Source organism: Tachypleus tridentatus, chromosome 4 (assembly GCF_004210375.1).
Source record: "Tachypleus tridentatus isolate NWPU-2018 chromosome 4, ASM421037v1, whole genome shotgun sequence".
NCBI lineage: Eukaryota > Metazoa > Arthropoda > Merostomata > Xiphosura > Limulidae > Tachypleus > Tachypleus tridentatus.
Genome location: NC_134828.1, coordinates 52,942,513 through 52,962,813, shown reverse-complemented (window position 1 = coordinate 52,962,813; position 20,301 = coordinate 52,942,513). Strand labels below are relative to the sequence as shown.

Here is a 20,301-nt window from a genome sequence, read left to right as displayed (position 1 = left end):
TGATAGAAATAGTCCTGGTAATTATAGGTCCATTAGTTTTACATCATTTGTGGGAAACGTTTTGGAAAGTCTGACAAAAGATGGTTTTTAAAGCCTCTTAACAAAGCTTGTAATATAATTGGATAGTCAACATGGTTTTACTAAGGGAAAATTTTGCTTTACAAATCTTCTGATATTCTTTGAAAAGGATACTGCTTATTTAAATAAGGATAAGGATGTAGATTTAGTGTACATAGATTTTAAGGAAGTGTTTGACAAAGTGCCATATAATAGGCTTGTAAGAATGATCTCTATTGTTGTTGGGGATGGTTTAGCAAAGTGGGTAGAATAGTGATTGTATGGAAGAAAGCACAGGGTTATTACAAGTGATCTTCAGTTTAACTATATTAATATTACCAGTGGGGTATGTCTGGGTTCAGTCTTAGGATGTTTGCCCTCTTTTATTTACATCAGTGATATAGCTGAAGGAATGGCCAACAATTTACTTAAAGACCATAAGAAGAATCCTCGTCAGGACACGGAAAAATCATGAGACATACTGGACTATACATTCCTTGGGACTCAGCACATGAAACAAAACAAAAACTCAGCATACTAAGAAACCAAATAAACACAGCCATAAAACTATGCTCACCAGATAAAATTAACGACGAATTAGACAAAATAAAACAATACTTCATCAACATCAATAAGTTTCTTCCACAAAACGTAGAAAACATTATACGCACATACCTAGACAAAAAGCAAAATCAACCAACCAAAGTAAATATATCCCACGAATTAAAAAATCGCGAAACCATATAATGCTGCATACAATATATTCCTGACATCAGCAGAAAAATAACCAACATTTGGAAAAAGCTAGTAACAAAATATGACATCGCAGTTAATACCGAATTTATTCAAAAACTAGGCACACAACTAAGATCTATATTGTGTAAAAACTACAGTTACAAACACAACACCAACATTATATTATAAAATACAATGTGATAACTGCCACGACTTCTATATTGGAGAAACAAGTAGAAAAATGGAAACCAGATTCAAAGAACACAAAAAGTCACCTTCACACGTTTTCGAACACTGCAAATCAAATAAACACAACTTAACCATTGAAAACACCCAGATACTAAATAAAGAAACAAACATAAACAAACGCAAAATTAAAGAAGCCTTACTTATACAACAACTCAAGCCCAAAATAGACCAATACAAAGAAACACCTTTAACCTATATTAATAAATATAATCAAACATCTAAGCACGCCCTCTACATCCCCACACTCAGTTACACAACCCCCTTCAAACATGCGGTCAGTTATCGGTAAGTTTCCTCTTTCTTTCTTTGTGAACCTGACGATGATCGGAGAAAGTCGAAACGTTGTTCGTTCCTCTACATAAAAAATTTTCTCAACCAAAACCAGCCGTTTTTACATATATACTTTAGAACTTTATTTTTCCGAAACAAGAACCCAATTAAAAACACTTCACATTTTCTTCAATATTTATATTATTACGCCATTATATCGAGCTTTGATGTCGTAAACATATTTCCTCAAACCTTTTCTCATGAGGTAATATAACTTACTGCACACATTATTTTACAAGCCCTAAAAGAGAATCAACATTAAGAAGGGACACCAGATCGAATTGTTATAATTATAAATATATATTTGATTTCAATACAAGATAATTACTTCCTTCAGTTATGCTGTCTTACCATGGGAAATCCATTATCACGTACTTTTGCCATTATTTTTCTTACATCGCACAGAACAGTAGGTCGTAGTAACTTCCATACATAAGCCTTCCTTTTGGTTTAGATATGTAGACGACAATCTTTTTGCCTTTACTTGTTGAGATGAGAAAAAAAAATTACAACAACAAAAAATTAACAGTTAAAAATATAAACAACTAGCAGGATAAATTCTTTAAACGTTGACCCCACACAAACCTTCCGCGGCTTCACCATTAAAATTCACATACAGCGGAAATTATTCAAACAAGTTTTGTAATGATATAATTCACCATGATTTAGGCACTCTAAAATGTATCTTAAATTTAGCATACATTACATTCATCGTAGAAAGCAATAAAGAAGTTGCGCGCTTAACAATGATTTTACTAACGTTAATCAGTTTGTTACTAAAATACATACGGAACTTTAACAAGTGTAAAACACATAAAGAGGCGTCTAATAAACAAAGCAGAGGAAACCCAATCATTTTCACTATTCTCTATATTCAGAATATTAGTATTAGTCTATGAGAAATTTCTAAAAGACTAGCACGTAAATATAACCTTAATATTACATCTGGATTAGTTTTTACAGCTGGAATGTTAAGAAAGTTATGTAATATACCCACCCAACTTAAAAACATTTACAAAGTAAAGTGTAAGAGTTGTCCAGCCTTTCACACAGGTGAAATAATACGTAACTTGAAGTTTAGGTAGAAAAAAACAACAAAAAACAACAACAAAATCTTCTTTTCAAGGTTTATGAGTATACAATTAAAAACACAGTTTTCTTGAACAAAATATCATAGTACTAAGATTTGAGAGTGACACTAACAGAAGAAAACAAGAAAAGTTTTGTTTATGGAATTAAACAATCCAACAAATGCGCAGACATATTTATGTACGTTTTTGATCGTTATTTCCTAAAATGTTCTATAATTTTTCGATTTATTCAATTTTCAAAATTTATCTATAAATAAATAATCTGTCAATTTACATATTTTGATGTGTACGTAAATGAGCAATCACTACCAATTCTAGAATTTAAATACATTAAAAAACTAAAAAAGTTCTTTACTGTCAAAACTTGTGTACTTGAGAATGATCGCAACAGTAATCGAAATGTTGCATCTGTTCTAAAAATAAATCTTACTGAAAAGCTTAACTTCTAATAAAATATTTTAATTAAACGTTCTCTTAATGTATAATCTATTCACAAATATTAATCAATAAGTAACTAGTTTTGCGAGCATAACATTTATTATATAACCAAAGATATTTTGCTTTTGTGATTCTCATCTTCAGAATGTTGTTGGTTCTATTTCGTTTAATCTGTGAGTGAGATAATAACCCACATTTGTGTTTTAGAAATTTAATGTAATTGTTAGCTCATTAGTAATACTATAACTTTCTTCGATGTTGTGTAATTTGCCTATATATCTGTAATTCTTTTTTCTTTAAGACATTACACAGTATTTCAACCAAAGTTCTAATAAAATTCGTATAACTTTTGGTATTTTGATAAATACAGCGCTGTGCGTTTTCAGCCATTGAGTACAGGTAATTACAAATATCAATGCATTGGTTGTTTATAAAAACTGGAGAGGAATATTCGGTGTATTTTAAGCGTCAAACTAGTTGTGACTTAGTCTCATATTATAAAAAGGATGATAACACAATAAATTGCAACACTAAAATAATACGTTTGTCTTAGAACCTCCACAATGCAGATATACGTGTAATGCTAGTACAGTATTTTATAATCCTGCAAGTAAATGTTCTTCTGAGCAGTATTTAGAACCTGGTTATAACGAACACAGGAATAAAGAAACAATAATGAAGGTAGAGAGTTAGTTCAAGAATGTTGTAATGGATGCTAAGGAAGAATGGTAACGTACGATAACGATACCAGAGTAAACTGAGAAAAGGCCTGAAATTCTCATAGAAAAACTAAAGAAATAGTAAAATAGCATACCAGCTAATGTCCTTTTCTTATTGAGCATAATAGATTCAAAATATGCTTACAGCTTCGGTACCAGCATTATGTGTTGGAACTGCCGGATGTTATTTCTTACAGATTTCAGATATCAAATGGATGGAATAATGCTCTTTGGCGGAACGTCGGTAATTTATAAAGAGACAAGAATAGAAAACTTTATAATTCTTCATGGATTTAGGACAGATGGGGAACAAATACTCTATCTCAATACCAGACTATATTTTATTGATTGTAGTGAATAAGTAATGTCAGTAAGTAGTGAAAAGAAGGTGAGTTACCTGTCCCAGGACAAGGAAACAGTGTCTTAAGAGGAATAAATTTATGACAAAGGTAATTATGGTAGGACCCAGGTATGGCTGTTTAACCTCATACAATGAAACCGGTTTATATTTGTAGTCTTCCAATTCATTAAAATACATAATGAGTTCTCCTCAAAATATGTTAAAGACTCCCGTTTCACAGTACTTCATATTTAAATCTAAGAGCGCCTGAAAATATCTTTATATAGTCAATATAAAGTGAAAGTTTATGTTCCTGTCATTAATTAATCAAATATCATTAATTTAATCTTTTCCAAAGTAAATTTTTTAAGAGTAATCGTAGGATATGTTTCAAAGTATATAGTTTAATGCGCTTTTCGTAGACAAATTTTTAATTTTCTTTTAAATGTTGAAAAACATAGGATGTTTCTTTTTTGTGTTTAATACTCTCACTGTTTCATCCAAATAAAATCAATCACCAAGTGTCGCAATTTATTTCATATACGGTTCAAGTGATTTTGTTTAGTGGTACATAATATTGTCCAACGATATTCTTTATTGTTATTGGTGTTTTTTATATAACTAACTATTTCATTTTAACGTTTTATATTTTTGATGATGTGTTGATATATTTCGACATGGTTGTCGCTGTAATATTCAGTAAATGGATAATAGTTAAGATAAAGTTTTATTTCATGTGTGATGTTTATGTTTTGACTGAACTGATTGTTCTTTTTAACCTGTCTTTCGAGACGACCAATCTTACAAATTAAAACCTCAGATATTTTCCTTAATTGTTTGCTTAAGTTGTTGAAGGTACATATGTGAAGTACCATTTGGGTTATAAAGTTAATTGTCCAAGGTTTAGTTATGGAATGTTGTGCGGATTTCGTATCAACACATTATTCCAAGTGAATTGGTTTACTTCCTAAACACAATGGCACATCCAGTCAATTTCCTACTGATGCAAGTATAATATTTCTTTATCTTTAATGGCAAAGTAGATGTTATTGTAAATGCTGTCGATGGTCAATCCCACTATTTACTGGTAAAAATGAGCCCACGAATATCTACCTTCTCTCTGGACTTTCATTGGTAAATTAGGGACGGGTGTTGCAGACGATTCTCGTGTAGCTTTGCGCTAAATTCAAAACAGTCTATTTACCAGCAAATAGTATTTACTTAAAAACAAAACATCATTATATTACGCCAAATAATGTCATTATATTTAAAGAAGTCATGATAATTCTTGGTTTACGATCACTGACAGTATTTTAAATAACTTGTTTGAATGTTTTTTCTCGAATAATTTGTGTATTTAGATGTTGTATAATCAAAACATGTTATTTTTACTTAAATTCTTCTATGAATGTAGAAAATGAAATGTGTTTATGATTGTGTTTTCTGAGGTATTGCCAAAGCAGTTGATTTCTGAAAGAGTGAAATAAGAGGTTGAACATTTTTTCATCACAACAATATTTTAAATTGGATCCATCTACAGTAATTATTTACATCTTATGTTACCTAATTTCTTTTAAAAGAATAAGCATCATCTGGTGCGTGACAATAAAAATGCCAGTTATTCAGTTCTTACACATAACTCATATTGCCTTTATAATGTGAGTGAGAGGTGTCTGCTAACGTTCCCATCAATAAGGCCCGGCATGGCCAAGCGTGTTAAGGCGTGCGACTCGTAATCTGAGGGTCGCGGGTTCGCATCCCCGTCGCGCCAAACATGCTCGTCCTTTCAGCTGTGGGGGCGTTATAATGTAACGGTCAATCCCACTATTCGTTGGTAAAAGAGTACCCCAAGAGTTGGCGGTGGGTGGTGATGACTAGCTGCCTTCCCTCTAGTCTTACACTGCTAAATTAGGGACGGCTAGCACAGATAGCCCTCGAGTAGCTTTGTGCGAAATTAAAAAAAACAAACAAACATCCCATCAACAAAGTTCATTAACATTCAATCAATACAGAGATTTGTCAGGTTCAGACGATGACCGAAGAAGGTCGAAACGTTGTTCGCTCTTCTATGTAAAATGTTTTCTCAACCCAAACGAGCCGTTTTTGCATATAAATTTCTCAACAAGTTGGTTTCTCGACATACTGATTATTATTCCATGTTACATACAGTTAGTATACTGGGCAAAATTCATCTTTTCAGGTGAGTGTTATTTCCGACTTGATAAAGCTAATGATAGGATTTATGTTTGTCGTTTACCTGGAGAACAGCTGAGGGAAGACTGTCCTTCCAACAGGGAACACACAGAAGGTGGTGATTTGGGAAGCTTTATGGCGGAAAAACTAATCTTCGTATCTTCCAGGGAAATGTCAATGGGAACTCCTACAGGCATCACATGAAGACTGTTATGTGCTAAGGCATGGTCTGACAATAACTGTGCGTTCCTGGAAGACAATGCCTCTATACTTAGTGAGCGTATTGTACAGGATATTCTCGACCAGGAAGAGCTTATATAAGATATACATTTGTGTATCAATATTAATCTTTCGACCAAAGGAAGCGACATGTTGGAAAAAAATCAACCCAATAATGAGTATAGTTAATCAAATATACTCTTCTTACATGGTTATATACTATACTGCATTGTATCATTTTGACACTTCCGTTGTTTGTACGCGTACTTATTATATGTATATTACTTTGTATATTAAAATTCACTAGAAACTATTCTAGCTAATATTAATACATTTAATGCTCAGACACTTTGTACTACTGGAGATTATTTGATAGTTCAAAGGAATTTGCGACACTTGACTTCTGAGCTATCGAATGTGTTAAAAAAATAACTAAAATATTTTATATTGTCCACTTGACTTGTATTTATCGAAACAGTGTCTTTCAAATAAATTTTCGAACTCCTTGTTAGAAAATAGTAATTTATGATGTGCAGTTATGCCTGCAACCCACGAATACCCCGTGAGCTAAACCTTTTCGCAATAGATAAAATAGTTACTTACGAACATGGCTATAAATGATACTTCTTACATATTTAATAAGAAGCTCTTTGCTTCTATTAGACTTACAGCTTTGTCAGACTACATTTACTTTCAATTTAGGTTGATTACCTCTATTTTATCGTTATTTGAAGTTTTATAAATCAATTAGTACTAAAAATTAAAAACAAATATATTTTGTAAGAATAGAAAATAAATTATTTTGGAATGTTTAGCACATAGTTTGTTTTTTAATTTCGTCCAAAGCTACTCGAGGACTATCTGCGCTAGCTGTCCCTAATTTTGCAATGTAAGACTAGAGGGAAGGAAGCTAGTCATCACTACCCACTGCCAACTCTTCGACTACTCTTTTACCAGCGAATAGTGGGATTGATCGTATCATTATAACACCCCCACGGCTGAAAGGGTAAGCATGTTTCGTGTGACAAAGATTCGAACCCGCGATCTCAGATTAAGAGTAGAGTGCCCTAATCTTCTGGCCAGGCCGTGCCAGTTTGGATCAGACTAACATAATTACAATGACTTGCCAAATTCGGATTTTCTTTAAGTAACTCAGTTTTTGTAGTTGTTTCAATAATTTTTATAGCAATCAATCTATTTATATTACTATAGCTAGCCAGATTACATATTAATCCTTACTTGCCTGTATAAAATTTAATAAATATGTTAATTCGGATTTATAAATAAACTATAGCTGTACCGAAACAAGTTTGTGTGTTTTCTCACAGCAAAGTCACATCGAGTTATCTGCTGTGTCCACCGAGGGGAATCGAACCCTTGATTTTAGCGTTGTAAATCCGTAAACTTATCGCTGTAAAAGCGGGGGACGTACCAAAATCAGCACAAAAGGTTAGAAACTAATGCCCGCTTAATTAAGAATTGAACATACTACAAGCCCATTTTCTTGGTTGCGTTGATAGAAATTTCAGCTGGCGATAAAATTCTGAAGATTTGGTTTGATTTGAATTTTGCGTATAGCTACACGAGGACTATCTGCGCTAGCCGTCCCTAATTTAGCAGTGTAAGACTAGAGGGAAGGTAGCTAATCGAATCTGCAACCCTCGGATTACGAGTCGAGTGCCTTAACCACCTGGCCATGCCAGGCCTAAATTATCAAGAACAATTATGTTTGGAATATTTTATGTTAATGGATTGGCTGACGTAAGTAACATGGATTAGATGGATTGAAGACAGGAATTAGATACTCTAGCAGATGTGAATGTCCGATGACAAGTTTAGTTTTTATTTTCTTCTGGAAGATTCCAATGATAATATGGAGATTAAAAGTACATAAGGGTAAAATTATTCATGTCTACTGGGCTTGATTATTTAATAACATTTTATTTTTGTTCTAGGAGTCAAAGGATAAACAAAAAAATCTCTATCAAGTTATAGTATGATTACCATGTGCACTAGAGTGCCAGTACTCTAAAAAGGAAAGAAAATAATATTAAATTACACTATTTTGGGCACGGTTTCGAACTCAAATGCTAGAAATGAAAGTTTGTTTGTTTTTTGAATTTTTCACAAAGCTACTCGAGGGCGATCTGTGCTAGCCGTCCCTAATTTAGTAGTATAAGACTAGAAGAACTGCAGCTAGTCATCACCACCCACCGCTAACTCTTGGGCTACTCTTTTACTAACAAATAGTGGGATTGACCGTAAAATTATAACGCCCCCACGACTGAAAGGGCGAGCATGTTTGGCGTGACGGGGATGCAAACCCACGCTCCTCAGATTACGTTGTTGTTGTTGTTTTGGAATTTCGCACAAAGCTATTCGAGGGCTATCTGTGCTAGCCATCCCTAATTTTGCAGTGTAAGACTAGAGGGAAGGCAGCTAGTCATAACCACCCACCGCCAACTCTTGGGCTACTCTTTTACAAACGAATAGTGGGATTGACCATCACATTATACGCTCCCACGGCTGGGAGGGCGAGCATGTTTAGCGCGACGCGGGCGCGAACCCGCGACCCTCGGATTACGAGTCGCACGCCTTATACGCTTGGCCATGCCCAGCCGGAAATGAAAGACGAATTTCAATAACAATAGAACGTTACTTTCTTACGTTTACAATTCATTTCAAAGTAATTTCAAGATAGAAACGTGAAAATTGATGACACACGTAACAATGTTTCTTAGAATATATAATAAAACTATCTACTTCTTCTCAATATTTGTACTTAAATCAGCAACTGTTGTTAAAATTTATAAAAAAAAAGAATGTCTGCCACCCGTATGTTACCCAAAATACCTTAAAAATAACATGATACATACTATATAAAATTCCAAACTTCTTTATTCTTCAATAAACGTTATAATAAATGCGTAACTTACAAAACTTAACTCAAGTAATAGAGATGAAATGATTTGTTTGCTAAACTTACTCCAAATGCTTTAATAGCATCTTGATGGTATGTTTTATATGTGATGTCCCAAGGGAGGATAGATCGGCGAGTAACTGAAAATTCTTCAAATACAAACGGACGTGGATCTGAATCCACCGCTGTAAGTAAAACAACTTTCTTCAGCAATACTTATTTATTTGAAGTTAGCATGGTGTTATATTTTGTGTTCCAACCGTCTTCTATTAGTTTCACAGAAAAAGAAAACTTTGCAAACAAACACTTTGCGAAAGATACGAGTTATAAAATTGGCATTTATATTTTCGGCTGAAAGAACATTACGATAGTTAATTGAAACTTTAATAACTGATCTTAAAACTACATCTTAAAACTTAGAAAAATTTAATACCTTCCAAAACTTGTTGAAGATCATTAATCAACAGACTTATACGTTTTCTTAGCGACGCTTCATTCTCCTATATTCTGTTCTGCCTACGATTTGTTTGTTTGTTTTGTTTTTGAATTTACGAAATTACGGGCCCCATTAGGAAATAATATAATAAAAATAAACTATACGAGGGCTATATTACAAATGGCCCCGACATGGCCAAGTGTGTTAAGGCGTTCGACTCGTAATCTGAGGGTCGCCGGTTCGAATCCCGGTCGCACCAAACATGCTTGCCCTTTTAGCCGTGGGGGCGTTATAATGTAACGGTCAATCCCACTATTCGTTGGTAAAAGAGTAGCCCAAGAGTTGGCGGTGGGTGGTGATGACTAGCTGCCTTCTCTCTAGTCTTACACTGCTAAATTAGAGACGGCTAGCACAGATAGCCCTCGAGTAGCTTTGTGCGAAATTCAAAACCAAACCATATTACAAATACTTAGTGACTGGATTGTCGCACCAAACTTTGAGCAGAAGAACAAGTAAATGTATCCTTAAAAATGCCTTTTAAAACACTCGTATGTAGTGTATTAGTGATACTTGAAGTGGTTTAAATTTTCCTCTTTGTATGTCAACTTATATTTTTGGCCAAGAATTACCAATTAAGTATGTAATGTTAACTTCGTTTTGTATCAGAGTATTTTAAAAGAACTATTTTCTGAACTGATTTATATTGAAGAGAGCTCTTGGCTCTTACTTCCCGAATTTTCTAATGCAAAAAACATAGTTCCTGAATAAGTGGTATAGGGGGTTGAGTATGTTACATTAAAATGGTTTCGAATGTACAAATTATTAAATCATGTGGCTAGTATATCCAACATCGTATGGTGATGAAACAGTATGGAGATTGCATTTTGATACTTTTTGCATTATTTGATGTGACATAAGTTCCTCTTTTTTGCGTATGACTCGTAATTTGTCTTAAAAACGTGGAAAGCTTTTCCCATTGACTTTTATGATAGTGGTACTTTGCCAACTATGTCTGAAGTGAGTCTTTTTTGCATATGTCTTTTTGGTTGGTCCTAGTTTCCTAAACTAATTCACATTTCTTTGTTTTTAGTATCATAAAGAACAAAGGGCACTCACCTCTTAGAAGATCTAAATCCGTCATCAGAATTCATCTTTATGTTTTGAGAATATGAATATTCTGCATGGTAAACGGCCATAAGGTAATTTTCCCAATAAGGATATATTAATAGCATTAATGCTATCTATTATTGAAATTCCATACAAGTATAGGTTTACTGTGTTGAATAAAGGACAATTCAAACTACCATATATACAATGTAAAAATGTAGTTTTGATATATCTCGTTCCATCACATTTTTATCTCGTCTGTGGTTGCTAGTGAAGTTTTGATCTCAATTTCAAATTCGTTTATATATAATGTACACAACAATCTGTAAAACGATTCTCTTGTTGAAGTTTTGGTGATATATAAATACCAGATTAAAAAATAAGCATCGTTTTTATACTCATTTCGTAAATCATTACGACTTTTTATCATGTAATTGAGCGTACAGAAAAGTAACAAAAAACTTAAAACATGTACTTTGGAGTTGACTGATCCAGCGTAATTGGAGGTTTGTTGTTTTGACGAAAAAGCTGCAAAACCTAAAATAATAAGAATCTATTTTAATGGATATATGTAAAGAAAAGAAGTACTTCCAAATATGATAAAAAGGGAAGAAAAAACATACAGTAATCAACATCATCTGTCTAGTGAACCAAAAACTAGCATTTATGAAGATAACAAACAATAAATTAAAATAATGTCTCAATTACCTATGAAAACTAGGAATAATAAGAATCTATTTCATGGACATACATAAAGAGAAGAAGTACTTTCAACATCTTGCTTACAGAGAATAAAGCTCTACGCAAGTATAATGAAGTGATTTCACTGTCAAGAAGGAATGCCCGTTTGTTGGGAATATTCACGCAAAGCTAATAAAGGTTTGCATAATCTAATTTTTAATTTAGAATCGATAAATTGTAGAGAACACTATTAGTCGAGAGCACCATTACAAACTGTCAGATACTGTAATCGAATAGTGGGTTTTACAGTCACTCTTATAATACACCCATGGCCATAAATTGTGAAGAATAATTTTTGAACTATGTACCTTCAGGTTCCTGAGTTGTTACGCTGACCATTAGAGCACGTCAGCGAATGACGGAAAAATTCAGAAACTATAAATTCAAAAATCCTATTTAGTTAATACTTTAACACACATGTTGATATCTAAATAATCAATATATTAAATTATATTTATCAACAACAATTCCAATTAGTTTTGAAGCACTTGCCTGCTTCAGTTTAAGATGTCTAAGTTTAAAATGATTTAGCGAATTTAATAAGTTTATTTTGAAACTTTACCAAATCAGGAGTGAGCGTGTGTGTTTTCTTATAACAAAGCCACATCGGACTATCTGCTGAGTCTACCGAGGGCAGTCGAACCTTTGATTTTAGCGTTGTAAGTCCGTATGCATACCGTTGTTTTAATGGGTGGCCAAAAGTGAGAGTTTTGCTACGACGTAAAAGATGTACAGAATACTGATGTTAAATTATTTATTTTTAAACTTTTCTTTCCTAGTGTCTGCAGATAGGACATCGGTAAGTATTCAGGGCTCATTCTATTCATATTTAATACCTAGACATTTCAGTCCTTTTATTATTAAGATGAGCATTTTTGTGTGATCTGGCGAATACTAATTAATTTTTTCAACCCAGAGATGTAGAGGCGTAACACATAAAACGCGAAAAGTGAACGAATTAGTATATGAACTCGTATATCTATTTGAGATCAAGTAGCCAAGCCCTTAAATATTGAATATTAAAATGGAGCACATGTAGTTTTAGCACTTTAAAATAAAGAAAAATACACAGTAATGAACCGCTACCTGTCTAGTGAACTAGAAACTGGTACTTATAAAGATACCAAACAATAAATTCAAATAATGTCTTACTGTCCATGAAGAAGTAACAACGCTAAATGTAATACGTAGAAAACAGCCTGCTAAACATGCCCAAGTATCTTGGATTCTTACTTCAATTATTACCTGTGACAAACACCTAAGGCTGGATACAGGAAGTAATAAATTACGTTAAATTGTCTAAAAACCCTAAAGAAAATATAATAATCCTTTAGAAAGTAAATATGGAATTAAAACCATAATACTAAGAGAAAGAAAGCTACAACAGTAGGTAATACGACAAAGAAATGAATCATCAAATACTAATATAAGTAACCTAATTACGTAATCTATTATACTGCATATGAAGTGGTATATTGTTAATATAATTATATACATAACTAACTTAAATTAACGCTCCCCCCATCTAATAATCTGAGATCAGTAAATATTGTAATGTAATATAGTGTGTTTCAAATATTTGTATTTGGGAATGGAAATTTATGATATAAAATATGAAAGTATCCGTTTTATTGAAAACTTTAAATTTGAATATTCAATCAGTGTGTTTATATGTCAATTCAAACACTGTGGTTTATTTTACTGAAAAAAACACTTTAAACGTATGTACAAAACCTTAGCAATTCGGTGTAAGAATATTATTTATATATCTGCAAATGCAACTGATGTATAAAGTCGTGGGATAGTCTTACTCAGTAAAGGTTGTAATGTATTAACAGTTTAATCTGAATAAAGATAAATCTGCAAATTTCGAGCTGAAGTTACCTTTAATTGGAATTTTCTGTATGACATGAAGTACAAAATATGCAAACTTATTATAAAGCAAAAAAACAACAACATATGACCAGCAAAAATTTACTGAACACAAAACAATGGTAATTTTGTGTGTGAAAGTTATCATAGAAAGTTTATGTTTACTTACTCAGAGTAGTAATTTACCCGAAATTACTAATAAAATGCCTTTTTAATTTCATTAATAAGAAGAATAGTGTACGATTAATGAAATAAAACGATCTTGTTATTATAGTTTAAAATCTTTTAATTTTATCATTTAAAGGAGTAACTATTGATAATAAAGATACTAATAATGTTTATTTAAATTTTAACCTTACAACGTTTTCCTCAGTGTTCTTTAATGTATTCTATACCATTGGCTGTCACAATTGATTATTAGTTTGTCTTGGCAATAAACTTATATTTGTACGATGGGTTACGTAATCAGGGAATCCAAACTAACAGGTAATATAAACTCAAATTTTTAGTACTGCAATCTTATAGACTTACTGCTTATCCAATGGGGGGGACATGATATTTTAATAAGAAATACTTTATTTCGTTTCTAATATTTATAGATCTCGTTATCCGAAGGTTTTAGTGTATTAAAATTAAAATACTTTTTACAATTGAAAACAAATTTAGTCACAACATCTAGGTTACAGTGAGAATGTAATCAATGTTTGTTGATAGGATTTCGCCCAAAGCTATTCGAGGACAAATCTACTCTAACAGTCTCTAATTTAGAAATGATAGAAGGAAGATAGTCAGTTGACACCACCCATTGCCATCTTTTATACTACTACAATCTAAAGGTGGTATTACAAAAGCGTCATAATGCGTCTACAACACAAAGGTCGAGCATATTTGATGATGGAATTCGAACCAGAGATCCACAGATCGCTATAAGAAAAATGTTGGAGGTAAAACCACCAAGAAGTTAGCTATGGATATATACAGATTGATAGTCGAGTATCCCATCCACTAGGTTGTCGATGAGAGAATAAATGTAAGTGGATAAATCAATATTCGTATTAGGGGATAAAATTAACTCTTCAGTGATTACGTTATTTAACACTGTTTTTTGAATAAAGTTATTGCTAATAGTCCATTTACAAGAGTATCTGATAAATGGGTATTTAATAATGTCACAAATGTTGGTAATGAATAACACAAAAAAGTATGAAAAATATCACCAACCATTATTAGGTTTCTCTCTTTATCTTACGTATAAAAAGTTATTATTCACAAATTATTAGTCATTTTTGTATATTGAGAGTTGTAACAAGCAAAAATATGAAATTACTTGATATAATACAACTCGAGGACTTCAGCGATAGTGAATGGTATAAACATTTTAAGGTTCTGGGTGTAAATCCTTCTTAAGTTTGATGAGTCTGATTCTGAGATTTTTTTATCACATACTCAATGTCATTGATACTGTTTCAATATCTTATGATATCAGAGTTCTCTTCTCATTTCCTCTTGTTAATTACAAGTCTAAGGCCTAAGATTCAAAATTTTTATAAACAGGAGAATAGGTTTAAGAAACAACGAAAATAAAAAAAAATAGTTTAGTGGCGTAAACTAGAAAGATAAAAACGAACAGAAATTGTTTTAAGATAAAGTGATGTAATATCAATATGTGAATGTCATGTTCTATCAAGAGCGGTTTTCTAAATAATCTTGTTTTTAAAACCAGTACAAGAAACTTTAATAAGTATTTGATTTTCAGACACATTGGTAACTTATCTGGGCTCTGTGGAGAGGAAAATATAATATAAAAACTACTTTAATTTATTGTTAATTCAAAGTATCTTCTTGAAAGTTATCAATTAGATTTGGTTGAAAATACAAAAAGTTTATATTAAATAATTATTGCCCTAACGTGTCTCAATGACTATAGCTATCAAACAGACTTATACATAGTAGCTGCTTATCAACCACCACTTATATGTATATTGGTTTATAAAGACTTCACATTCGAATATCGTTAACAAATTCAGAATAGAACTAATTTAATCCATGTGCGAAAAAGAGAAGTAGAAAGAAACTTAAATTAATAATCTATAAATGTTTGTTTTATATAACAAACGGAAAATTTACATACAACTATACCGTTAAATTGGGCATACTTCTTACTAGAAGAAATGAAATCAGGTGGATCGTTAACTAGGGCACATTCACACATTTTAACTGGCTAACGGTGTAGTTATTCAGATTTAATATCTTGAAACATTACTACAGTTTGAAACAAATTTACGAATCTGACATCCAAAAAAAAAAAGAAATAAAAAATGTGTAACGTATTGTATTAGTGCATCGTTACTGGTTCATGAAAACTTTCCAAGCATATAAGTCAAAGAGGAAGACACTGAAATTAAACATAATTTGTTTTAGACTTATTAAAATTCTTATGCTTTTTAGTTAAATAGATACGCAATGCATAATAACGTCTTTTCATAAATCCATTATAAGAAAGAAGTATCTCTGGTATTGTTCTATGAAATTATGATATTGTATGAATACATGAAAATATTACCGTTGATTCCTTACGCTAATAATTGTTTCTGAATATTAACATACAATTTTTCAGGAGGAATTCTGTAAAAGAAAAATAATTTAGAAATGCTATTAACTAAAGTATTTTATAAAACTAATCGACATAAGATACAAATATTTTCTTCCTTCAGAATAGTATAGATCATTTTACCTGTTTTTTTTTACAAGTTTCAACTTTAAATTTCTGACTTTCAGATACGACTTCTCCGTCAGAATGAATATAATATTATAAAATAGGTATCTCAGGAGAGTAATTGTTGTTTGCATCTGGAGTAACAGTAATGTTCAATTCCCAACTTGCGGTTTATCTTCAAAGATAAGCTTTTCATTCCATTCTGGTACGATTTCTTCAGAAATGAAGTCACTGGAGATGATGTGTCTTATTTTACTTATTCTTTGTACGCCACGACTGCTCACAATCTGTTTAGAACATAAATACTTATGATGAAAGGTTATTTGCCTTGTATTGTTGTTGATTAATTGTGTCCTGCTAAACTAAGTTCAGTAAACGGTTGTTTCAAAGAGAGAACTGTAACAGAAAATACTATGGTTTACGCTCTAAGGTTTTATAAACTACTGATTTAACACGGCAGACTTTCCATTCCTTATCTCTAATGTTTTAACGGATATTACGTATCATAATACAGTGGAACTCTTGCTTATATGATACTGGAAAAAAACTTTTCATTACACAATGTGCAACCCCTAACTTTGCGAAATTTGTATCCCGTGTGTAAGTAGATTTGTAATAGTGATCATGATTTTATCGTTTCGCCCCGGTTTTTTATCACGGAGAATTTTATTTGTCTTCATTCTCAGGGTGCAGATATGAATACGTCACACGCTATACTATAATGGAACTCTTGCTTATATATATGATACTAGAAAAACTTTTGATAACTCGATGTTCCCGTTTTGCCTCCGTTTCTCCTCACGGAGAATTTTATTTTTCTCCTTTCTCAGGATGATGATATGATGTCATAAGTACGTCACACGCGGATCTAATGCACTTGCGCCACGGGTAATTGCTAATTTTAATTTATCTCAGACCAGCATCCAATTCATTGTGTTATGTATTACGAGTTAGAATAGCCTAAAACTGTGTTTTAATTAATTTCCAAATCTAAATTACAATTTACATACATATATTTTGTGTTTCAGTACAAAGCTAAAATATGGGTTAACTGTGCCTACCACGAGTACTGAAACCTGATTTTTAGCAATATACATCAGCAGACTTTCCGCTGTGCCACTGGGAGAGACTGATTTCATTTTATGCGCTACATACACATCTTTTATGGTATACGTACATTTTAGTATATAGTTGTTCACATATAACGTCACTTTTTAATACTTTATTTATTATTTGCTATTCACGAACAATTGTAGAAAACCAATATACATTCAGCAAGTGTGCCTTTATCACAAAATGTTTTAATTTAGCCTAAGGTAGTAAATACGCAAGATTTTGTTGTTGTTTTTACAGTTAAAACAAATGAAACATGCTGTCATAAAAGTCTAATTTTTTTATTTGAATTTTCTTTGGAGTTTGTGATTATTCATACACAATTATAAATAAACTGCATAGATTTATTTTAGGAAAGTTTACCAAAAACCAAAATACTAAGGCAATGTTTCTATTAACTAAGTTATCATTTTATCATAATTTAGAACTTCATGTGCAGTGCGATTAGTCATAGAGAAAAACAGCAAATAAAATTTCAGTTATTATCAAGTCTACCTTCACTTTCTAAACAAAGAAAACTTTTCCATCATTTCTCAAAAAGAGACAAGTGAAACAGAATACAACCAATCTCGATCAAAAATATCTGGAGGAAAAATTGCGATAAAACAAGACAGAGCCGATAAAATAGACTATTTTAACAAGTTATGCTAATATTTATTATTTTGAAACTTATAAGCCAGTTTACCACAAAATCAATATTTAAATGAAAGAAGTGCAAGAATTTGAAATTGTAAACCATTGTATCTTCTAATGGTAACGACAAATCTTCGAAAGGGAGGTGCACTAAATTTTTCAACTTGCTCTGTCTCAAGTGTAAATAGAAACAAACTTAACATTAACAAATAATTTCATTTCTTGCTTTTCAAGTTGTTACGCTGCAATGTAATCCACAGAGTGCATAATTCTTCTCGTGATTAGTGGTATGCTTACCTTTTCTTGAGGACCCGGCAAGGCTAGGTGGCTAAGACACTCGACTCGTAATCCGAGGGTCGCGGGTTCGAATTCCCGTTACACCAAACATGCTCGCCCTTTCAGCCGCAGAGACGTTATAATGTGACAGTTAATACCACTATTCGTTGGTAAAAGAGTAGCCCAAGAGTTGGTGGTGGGTGGAGATGACTTACTGAGGTCCTCTAGTCTTACACTGCTAAATTAGGGACGACTAGCGCAGATAGCCTTTAATTGGCTTTGCGCGAGCTTCAAAAACAAACAATACCTTTTACTGATATCACGACAGTATAATCTGCAAAGTTAAGTGTCTCTTATGTTACGTTATTTTAGTGTGCACTGACTAACTGACAACGAACACACCATTGTGTAATGGTCAGATTGGTTAAAGCATATATCTTCTACAAGCAGCCTTCGGTCTATTTTCGGAAAGATTTACCTTTACAAAGAGCTCACCTTCGGTGGCACAGAGGAATGTCTGCGGATTTAGGATGCAACAATGGCGGTTTCGATACTCGTGATGGACATAGCACAAATTGTCCCTTATGTAGTTTAATTACAAATATAGAATTACTTAAATTTAAGTAAAACGTTTAGTTAAACTTTAAGGTGTAAAAGTAGCAAATTACTAAAAATTAAAGATATTGAAATTTATTTGGAAAAATTACGAACAAACTCGAAACCTGAACCTTATGGATGTTGTTTTTAAAATGGGTTTTATGTGTAAGAATCTGATTAATCCATTTAGCGAGAGCTTGTGTGTAGTAAGTGTTTTAATTTTATAAAGAACATTTGCATTAGCAGCTTGAAACGTCCCTCCAATAGAAAAGGCGAAACAGTGATAAAATCCGTGAAGCATTGCTTTGTATTATTTTTCATAATTGATATAATCCTTAACCATGCGTTCATGATTTAATACTCAGGAATCACACATTCGCATACGATGTACTTTACTTGGTAATTAAACGTTATTTCTTCTACATTTTTCGGAGCTGCGAACATAAAAGTAATGTTTTCAGATTTTCCACACTTTAAAGGACTCCACCAAGGACCAACTTGGATGGATGTAGCTACTACTTGGAAAGAACCATGAGTTCAGTCTTATAAGCGTTCTGAGTAAACTTAATCTTGTTATCCTCCAGTTTAACTTATAAAGATGGATATGTCTTATCAGAAACTATAGATAATCAAAAGAGAAAGCACGCATTCTAATTCTTATTCTTTTAATAAGATATATGTTGAGCACTTCATTTATTATTCAACGAAGCATCTTAAAGTTATACACCTTATTTTCATAAGTTTTGAGCTCATTCAGCAGGTTGAGCTGTAGCATTCAATACAATGCCTTCATTGTGAAAGCAATAGCTAAAAAGTTATAACTGGTGGATGTAGGATGGTACAACTGGGCTCAAAGTGGTTGAAAGAGTAATTGTTTTCTAATTTTCCAATAAGACACCATCTATCTGATTCATAACCACATAAACATTTAGAATTTCTCAGAGTATTGGATTTCTTTTCTTTTGGAAAGTCGCGCAAAACTGCTCAAGGGTTAAAAGCGCTAGCTGTTTATAATTTTTACCCGATAGCTCTTTAAAAGATATGCATAAATCTAACGAAAACAATTGCCTTGGGTTATTTCGAAATTCGCGTAAAGTTACTCAAGGCCTATCTAATAATCATTGCTAGTTTATCATTGTTATACGAGACTGACATCCGTTACTGAATACCGCCTATCGTTACCTCTTGGACTGTTCCTTTTCTAACGGATAGTGAGATTTACAGTCATAATATAACGCCTTCCTGAGTGGAATGGCAAAGATGTTCTGTAACAACGATTTGAGCCAGACATTGGCAGATTGCTAATTGGGTGCTCTAAAAAGCAGGCCGTACTAGGCCAGAAAAACGTTAATTAGTTAATTTAGAACTCAGAAAAACTGAGTACATTGCAGTGAATTAAACACTGGAGTTCAGTCTGTAACCTTACCGTTATCTCACTGAGTTACAACGAAAGCAGACAAAATAATCTATGAAGATGCACGTGTAATTTCCAAGCATATTTATTCCGAACGTCAGCGAT

The 20,301-nt window shown here is 32.5% G+C and overlaps 1 protein-coding gene across 7 annotated transcripts in view; it reads left to right on the top strand.

The window, feature by feature from the left end:
* The window catches only part of LOC143249145 (uncharacterized), a 66,630-nt gene that overhangs the window by 31,366 nt on the left and 14,963 nt on the right, over window positions 1–20,301 (top strand). For 3 of the 7 annotated variants that reach the window (XR_013027584.1, XR_013027589.1, XR_013027588.1), the window contains 2 exons: window positions 9,411–9,478; window positions 10,818–12,982. The gene's annotated coding sequence lies outside the window, so the exon portion shown is untranslated. Of the gene's footprint in view, window positions 1–6,159; window positions 7,051–9,410; window positions 9,479–10,817; window positions 12,983–14,161; window positions 14,478–20,301 lie in introns of those variants that run through there. The other 4 variants (XR_013027585.1, XR_013027590.1, XR_013027586.1 and 1 more) reach the window with 3 other exon arrangements.